This window comes from Triticum urartu, chromosome 6A (assembly GCF_056163025.1).
Source record: "Triticum urartu cultivar PI428250 chromosome 6A, HENAU_Tu73, whole genome shotgun sequence".
In the NCBI taxonomy this organism is placed as follows: domain Eukaryota; kingdom Viridiplantae; phylum Streptophyta; class Magnoliopsida; order Poales; family Poaceae; genus Triticum; species Triticum urartu.
In genome coordinates this window covers 366,164,816-366,174,217 of record NC_141878.1, presented here as the reverse complement: position 1 = coordinate 366,174,217, position 9,402 = coordinate 366,164,816, and positions in this window count along the sequence as shown.

Genomic DNA, 9,402 nt, shown 5'->3' with positions numbered 1-9,402 from the left:
GAAAACATGGATTAAGCTACTTGAACATTGAGCATCAAGATCTATAAGGATAGATCAAAAAACGCTTAATGGTACTTTCAAATGAGCACATACCTTGACATGATCTTGAAGGTGTTCAAGATGGATCAGCCAAAGAAGGAGTTCTTGCCTGAGTTGTAAGGTATGAAGTTAAGACTTAAAGCTCGACCACGGCAGAAGAAAGAGGAAGGACGAAGGTCGTCCCCTATGCTCTTGTCATGGGCTCTATACGATATGCCATGCTGAGTACCGCACCTGATGTGTGCCTTGCCACATGTCTGGCAAGAGGGTACAAAGGTGATCTAGGAATAGATCACCAGATAGCGGTCAAAATTATCCTTAGAGGAATAAGGATATGTTTCTCGGTTATGGAGGTGATAAAGAATTCGACGTAAAGAGTTACGTCGATGCAAGCTTAACACCTATCCGGATAGCTCTGAGTAGAGATACCAGATACGTATAATGGAGCAACAATTTGGAATAGCTCCAAGTAGAACAGTTATTTGAAATGGCTCCAAATATAGCGTAGAGATTTGTGAAGTACATACGGATCTGAATGTTGCAGACCCATTGACTAAAACCTCTCTCACAAGCAACATGATCAAACCTAGAACTCATTGAGTGTTAATCACATAGTGATGTGAACTAGATTGTGAACTCTAGTAAACTCTTTGGATGTTGGTCACATGGCGATGTGACCTGTGAATGTTAATCACATGGCGATGTGAACTAGATTATTGACTCTAGTGCAAGTGGGAGACTGTTGGAAATATGCCCTAGAGGCAATAATAAATTGATTATTATTATATTTCCTTGTTCATGATAATCGTTTATTATCCATGCTATAATTGTATTGATAGGAAACTCAGATACATGTGTGGATACATAGACAACACCATGTCCCTAGTAAGCCTCTAGTTGACTAGCTCGTTGATCAATAGATGGTTACGGTTTCCTGACCATGGACATTGGATGTCATTGATAACGGGATCACATCATTAGGAGAATCATGTGATGGACAAGACCCAATCATAAGCCTAGCACAAAGATCGTGTAGTTCGTATGCTAAAGCTTTTCTAATGTCAAGTATCATTTCCTTAGACCATGAGATTGTGCAACTCCCGGATACCGTAGGAATGCTTTGGGTGTGCCAAACGTCACAACGTAACTAGGTGGCTATAAAGGTACACTACGGGTATCTCCAAAAGTGTCTGTTGGGTTGGCACGAATCGAGACTGGGATTTGTCACTACGTGACGGGGAGGTATCTCTAGGCCCACTCGGTAGGACATCATCATATGCGCAATGTGACCAAGGAGTTGATCACGGGATGATGTGTTACGGAACGAATAAAGAGACTTGCCGGTAACAAGATTGAACAAGGTATCGGATGCCGACGATCGAATCTCGGGCAAGTACAATACCGCTGGACAAAGGGAATTGTATACGGGATTGACTGAATCCTTGACATCGTGGTTCATCCGATGAGATCATCGTGGAACATGTGGGAGCCAACATGGGTATCCAGATCCCGCTGTTGGTTATTGGCCGGAGAGGTGTCTCGGTCATGTCTGCATGATTCCTGAACCCGTAGGGTCTACACACTTAAGGTTCGATGACGCTAGGGTTATAGGGAATAGATATACGTGGTTACCGAATGTTGTTCGGAGTCTCGGATGAGTTCCCGGACGTTACGAGGAGTTCCGGAATGGTCCGGAGGTAAAGATTGATATATTGGACGAAGGGTTTTGGAGTCCAGGAGTGTTCCGGAGGTACAGGGTGATGACCAGCATGACCGAAAGGTGTTTCGGGAGCCCCGGCAAGTGTTGGGGGGCTTCATGGGCCAAGGGCAGGGGGAAAACCAGCCCACTAAGGGGCTGTGCGCCCCCCTCACCTATTCCCACATGACCAGGGGGTTTGGGGCGCCCCATCTAGGGTTCCCACCTCCTGGCTTGGGGGCCAAGTCACCCAAGGGGGAGATCCCATCTGCCCTGGCCGCCGCCCCCCCTAGGGGAAACCCTAGGGCGCCTCCCCCTCCCCCTTGCCCCTATATATAGTGCAGGTTTTGGGGCTGCCCAAGACCCGAGATGAACTCTCCCAAGGTGCAGCCCTACCTCTCTCCCTCCTCGTCTCTCGTAGTGCTTGGCGAAGCCCTGCTAGAGTTCCGCGCTCCTCCACCACCACCACGTCGTCGTGCTGCTTCTGGACAGAGTCTTCCCCAACCTCTCCTTCTCCCCTTGTTGGATCAAGGCGTGGGAGACGTCACCGGGCTGCATGTGTGTTGAACGCGGAGGTGCCGTCCGTTCGGCACTAGGATCATCGGTGATTTGGATCACGACGAGTACGACTCCATCAACCCCGTTCACTTGAACGCTTCCGCTTAGCGATCTACAAGGGTATGTAGATGCACTCTCCTTCCCTCGTTGCTAGATTACTCCATAGATTGATCTTGGTGTTGCGTAGAAAATTTTGAATTTCTGCTACGTTCCCCAACAGTACGTGCCTCTACTACGACACGTGCGTGCCTCTACATCCACCAGTATATATGTACGTACACGTTCGCGACCAGAATGACAATGCTATGTACGCTTCGACCAGGTGGGTCCCGACTGTCAGGCAATTCCTTGCCTGCGAAGATGTAGCTGGTGGGTCCGAGCAGTCAGGGGGGCGAATCATTTTTTCCCGTACGCACTTCCTTGCGTGCGAAGATGTAGCTGGTGGGTCCCAGCAGTGAGGGGCAAACGTTTTTTTCACGAAATACGGTGGCCCGTCTGGTGGGTCCCCGCTGTCAGGTGGAGGAATAATTATTTTACACGTAATAAGGAGGCACTTCCTTGCTGCGGCCGTGGACCCAGCTGTCAGCCTCTCCACATATAGTCCACGTCCGATGGAAGCCATTCCTTGACCACGTTGACCACACCGCGCCTAGAGCACCAGGGCGGTGGACGACGGCGAGTCCTAGGAAGGGGACGACGTGGAACCGGGGAAGATGCGGCAGTGGATGCCCACGCGTAGAGGAGTACGAGGGTTCACTGGTTCACTGCGGTGTGAGGTTGCCGTCGCCGCAGAATAACAAGGGGTGTGGGTGAGTAGAGGGATGGCCTGGCCAGCGATGGGAGTAGTAGGGGCGGTGAGGCCTCCTCCGCATCGCAGCCGGCCACGGGAGGGAGGAGCACGAGGCACGACCGACGCTGGTTTGGGTGGCTGGAGCAAGAAGACCAGAGGTTGAAGAAGCACTACGGCTGTTGGATGGACATCGTACGGTCACTGGAGCTAGAATCGTGCATATTGACTAAGTTGACAAAGCCCTCCGTCCCCGTCAACTTAGTAGGCCCACAAGTCAGCCTGCCAATATACTGGGTCCCAGCTAACAGGGGGAGTATTCTTTTTTTTGCGTAATAAGGAGGCACTTCCTTGCGTGCGAAGATATAGCTGGTGGGTCCGAACTGTCAGCGGCAGTAACATTTTTTCGCGAAATACAGAGGCCCTTTCGGTGGGTCCCTGATGTCAGGTGTAGGAATCATTATTTTGCGCGTAATAAGGAGGCATTTCCTTGTGTGCGGCCATGGACCTAGCTGTCGGCCTCTCCATGTACAGTCCACTTCAGATGCATGTTAGTCGTTGACCACATTGACCAGGCCGCGCCAAGAGCACCAGGGCGGTGGACGACGGCGAGGCCTAGGAAGGGAACGACACGGAGGCAGGGAAGACTTGGCAGTTGTTTCCCACGCGGAGGGGAGTATGATAGTACGAGGGTTCACTGGTTTGTCTGCCGTCACCGGAGAATAACAGCAGGTGTGGGTGAGTAGAGGGATGGCTAGGCCAGCGATGGGAGTACGGTGGGGCGGTGAGGCCTGCGCGGCATCAAACCCAGCCGCGGGGAGGAGGGAGCAGGCAGTCCCGCCGGCGCTTATTTGAGCGGCTGGAGCAGGAAGAGCAGAGATTGAAGAAGCACGACGGCCGTTCGATGGACATCCAACAGTCACTGCTTGTGCGTCAACCTTTTTTTAGGAAAGCCTCAAATCTGTGGAAAACAGCATACAGCCCATCTGCCATTATTTCTAATAATTTACAGCCCATTTGCTAATGTTTAAGGTTTTTTTTGGAGCTCATATTCTTTTTGTTAGCATTACAGCCCATATTGTGGCCACAGTTAAAAAATTATACGAAATTTTGCATATTTCGGTGCGGTCCGAACTGTTTTTAATCCCGAAATTTCGACTCACATTCAAACTGATTTTAAAAATAAATGTATATCAATATAAAATCCAACAAATTCTCCACGCATAAAAATTAACGTAATTTAAAATCTCGAAATGAAAAAAAGATATTTGAAACTAATTGCCGGTTTGATGTGTTTTAAAAATGTACAGCCCATTTCTCATTACTGATAGGTCATTTTCTCAGCCAGCCGAATGAAGCTCTCCTCGTCTTGAAAGATTTGTAGCCCAACAGGCCTGACAAAGCGACTTACTTGGCAAATCACAAAAAAACTGGGTTGTGGCCGTGGACCCAGCTGTCAGCCTCTCCACGTATAGTACTCTTCCGATGGAAGTCGGTCGTTGACCACATTGACCACGCCGCGCCGAGAGCACCAAGGCGGTGGACGACAGCGAGGCCTAGGAAGGGGACGACGCGGAGCCAGGGAAGACGCGGCAGTGGATGCCCACGTGGAGAGGAGTACGAGGGTTCACTGGTTCGGCTGCGGCGTGAGGCTGTCGTCGCCACAGAATAACAGGGGGCGTGGGTGAGTAGAGGGATACCCTGGGCCAGCGCTGGAAGTAGTAGGGGCGGTGAGGCCTCCGCGGCATCACAGCCGGCCACGAGAGGCAGGAGCACGCGGCACGACTGGCGCTGTTTTGGGCGGCTGGAGCAAGAAGACGAGAGATTGAATAAGAATGCCGGCCGTTGGATGTAAATCCAATGCCTTCTAAGGCTTCGACCTACTGGCCCACATGTCAGCCAGTCCATCTGTTTTTTTAGTCCATTTGGTGGGCTGGGTGAAACAATGATGTAGTATCTATGCAGCCCGTTTAAATCCCATTTGCATTTTTCTTGAAATCCGCGGACTTGCTGGGATGGGTTAAAATATCATGTTGGGCTAGATGGAGAAATGTTATAAAAACATAAACACATGATTGCACGTCAGTAAAATCTTTGCAAGCTTATGTACGCAATCACTAGGAGTTAACTTGCCAAGTTATATATAAACAATTATTATTATTATTTTGTAAGAACTTTCAACTTACGAAATAAAATATCATTTTAATTTGATGAGTTAATAGTACGTGGGGTATTATTATTTTTTAGGCTAGACGTGGGACGGTTGAGTTGGTTCTAGGGGAAAGTACTGGGAGAAAACTCAGTTTACATCGAAAAAGAAAGTGGGAGAAAATTTAGAGACCTGCTGGGTCCACCTGAGGAGGGGAATATGTTGGGAGGAAGGAGATTCAAAGCACGGCAGCCGAGTGAACTAGTTTTTTTTACGGGCAAGTGAACTAGTTTACATACATAAGCAAATAGCCACTAAAAAAGCAATCAGGTTAATGGGTTCTTAAAAGAAATATTTCGGACAAAACAGATAATTACGACACGTAGGCTAATGCATGAAACACTCAGATGATAAAGGTGCTTATAAACAGATAAAGTACAACATCTAGACCTTCCTGGCATGCTTGATCATGACGCTACGGCTGTCCGTGTACTCGCCGGTTACGGGAAGTAGACACGCCCTCATGTCCAAGATCTGCCTGTACATGTCGTAGCATGCGTATGCGTCCTTCGCCGCGTAGGTTATGTAGGCTAGATTCAGAGGTACCTCCCACGTGTTCAGGTCGTCTTTCATGTTGGCGTATCAGAGGTCGATGATGGTCTCAGCGAGGTCAACCACAGAGTCCTTCTCCTGCCCGTTGCTGATGATCTTGTATTGCTTCTGGATGTTGACAAGCTTGTTGCACTAGATGGCCGAATCGTCGCGTTCTTCCTTCTCTCCACCGTAGCGAAGGTGCAGTCGGCACTGCCGATGAAACAGGCGAATGCTCCAGAACCTGGTGCAGCCATAGGACTGAGGTGAGGCAGAGCTTCACCGAGTCTGTATCGTTGGTGTACATCACATTCAACTTGGTGCGGCCATAGGACTGAACGGCGAACTCAAAGGGGAACTCCTTGCTGAAGTCCATATCCAGCAGGCTCACCCCTCGGATCGCCATTGGAGTCTCTTTGAGTGAACGAGTGTGTAGGCAGCGACAGCAGTTCGTTTTTCAGCTCTTGGGGAACTGGATTGAACAGTAAGCTGAGTGTGTACAGGCGACAATAGTTACTACCCCTCCCTCGTCCGTTGCACGCCCGGCAGAAGATGCACCCTCGGCCACACGTCGGTTCACGAGCGGGTCTGTATTGGTACTGTAATAACAGGAGTTAGTGGTCACTTTACTTAAATTTAATTAGCTTTAATAGAAATTTATACTTAAAACAAGCAATGCATTCGCTCGTTCTATCAGTGCCACAGGATCAACATGCACAACAATTAGAATTATTACTCTCAGGACGCACACGATCAGCACATTTGTCGCACTTTCACAAAGATAATACTACCAAGTTTGAACTGTTTGTTATGGTTGTTGTCCTCTGCATCATCATGCCTTGTTTCCCAGCTTGCAAGATTCAGAACCAACAAATAAGATCCAAATAATAAGTACAACAAAGATGCCTAGACATCTCATTGATTCCCAGCTTGCAAGATTCAGAACCAACAAATAAGATCCAAATAATAAGTACAACAAAGATGCCTACACATCTCATTGATTCCCAGCTTGCAAGATTCAGAACCAACAAATAAGATTCAAATAATAAGTACAACAAAGATGCCTACACATCTCACTGATTGCCAGCTTGCAAGATTCAGAACCAACCCATTAGAGCCTTTTGATAAAGTGAATATCAGGATTAAATCCATCTTGGCTAGCCATGTCATACAATCGAAGAACTTGGCGAATGCTCTTGACTGTCACAACATCTGTAGTTGAGTATTCCTATTTGCACAGCACAAACAAGGAGACAGGAGAGCATGATTTCGCTTTAATAGCGGCCTCCTTGAACTCAACCTCCAGCTCTACTTGGATGAGGTCTGCCTGGAGTTCCATGATTCAATTCATGCACCTTTTCTGCAGTTCACATGAAATGAAGCAAAGATTGCATCATTCAGCTAGCAAGAAGTACTTGCTCTTGTGAGCTGGCAGGTTCTTCTTTAGTAGTTGCACTAAAATTGAGGAACATTAAGGTTGGCTGCCCGGCTCATGTAAGGTGCAACTATAATTTTCTTATACTTTTGTGCAGTTCCACTAAAATAAAGTGCCATTGTGGTGATAGTGATGGCTCCATCTTGCAAAGGCTAATAAAATGTTGCACGAGATTACCAGCAGAACTTGACGGAGATTTTGGAAACTCCAATCACCATTTTGTGCAGTTTCACCAAAATTAAGAGATGTTGCCCACGTGACATTTTAGTTGAACTGCACAAGATACTCATTCCAAAAAAAGGTGTTTTGTGCAGTTCACCAAAAGGTCACAATAGCAACAAGGTGAAATGGATATCCCTATCTGCACAAAAAGATAGAAAGTAAACAGTTGCTGGTCAATAAGAATATACGAAACATATACAAAATGAAAAGAAGAATCTTAATTATGTTCATGGCAATCACGCAAGGACAGTAGAAATTTTAAAACGCCAGCAATGCTTCATGTTACCAGAAGAATTACGATCAACAATGAGATTCCTCAAATATGGGATTACTTTAATGGTGGCATTGCTTGTTTACCAGACACAGTAATCAACAGCAGCTAAAGAGTTGGTTTAAGGGCATGGGACCGTGGGGACACCAGGACACTCAGCAGCGTAAAGGAGCAACTTACTTATCATACCGGGGAAAACAGCAGGAGTGCCATTTGTAACACAGTTTAATTGCATCCTATCACTGGAGGCATTAGATTAACAATAACACTGGTTAGACATATCCCTAAGGTAACAGTGTGATAGCTTCATTTTACATGCGCCCTTACATTAACAACAGAAAAATGTTGGTATAAGGACATGCGACAGCGGACGCATCAGCACAATGTACGTACAAGGAGGCATAAAGTGGTGATGTCGAGTTTGTTCATGTTATGTGAGGGCAGCAAACCTAATTCTGGAGACCTTGTACTATGTGAGGGCAGCAAATCTAATCCTGGAGACCTTTTACTATGTGAGGGAAGCAAATCTAATCCTGGAGACCTTTTACTATGTGAGGGTAGCAAATCTAATCCTGGAGACCTTTTACTATGTGAGGGCAGCAAATTTAATCCTGAGACCTTTTACTATGTGAGGGCAGCAAATCTAATCCTGAGACCTTTTACTATGTGAGGGCAGCAAATCTAATCCTGGAGACCTTTTACTATGTGAGGGCAGCAAATCTAATCCTCTACATACTCTGTTGACTTGTCCACCAGCCGCCACTTTCTATCCTTTTTTAAACCAATAATAGATCTGTTCCGTATCCAGTTTGTACTGCGTTTTCCCATTATTTCCCTTTTCAACCAAGAGACCGGTTGGGTATCCGATCTCTACTACTTTCACCATATTATTTCCTCTTTGAATCAAGTCCTAGATTCATGCTACAACTTTCCCCCCTTTCTTCGTTGTTTGAACAAAGCCCTAGATTCGAATGCATGAAGTAGTTTTACCTCTAATAATACTAAAAATTTAGGTGGCTTTGGAAGAGCTGATGGGAGTAGAAAAAGATGCACATGCAGACACGTGGGGAGCTGGGGCAATAGAGCAAGGCCGCTTTCGAAGAACTTATACCTGAGGGTCGTTGGGATGTTGGCGGCGGCAAGTCGGATCTGCAGACAATACGGCAGGAAGGAAGAAGGGTCGGAGGACCTCCCGAGCCGGCGCTGTGTCGGAGAGAACGGCATGGGTAGAGGATCGGGCCCCTCCGGTAGCTGTGGGTTTCCTCCCTCGGCGGCGATGACCACATGAACGATGCCTACGGTCGCCAGCACCGTCTGGAAATGCTGCGCGGTGCGGGGCCGCAGGCCGGCGCCTTGGATGATTTGGCACAGCCGACTGCCGCTCGCATCCATCACCTCCATAGGTAATTGTGGCTTCTGGTCACTTGGTCTTGGATTGGAGTGAGCAGTGTTGCGCAGAGACTTGGGAGTAGATGGATTGGAGTGGTGGGGCTATACTAGCAAGTAGTTGTACGTACTAGTACAATAGTGGGCTCACATAGCAATTTTGTCTCATGCAAGAGCCTGGCTATATGCGTGCTCCAATGTTCGCAACTGCAATGTTCGGTTTTTGCTTGGCTCTTCGCCTCTTCGAGAAGACGAACAATGATGTTAC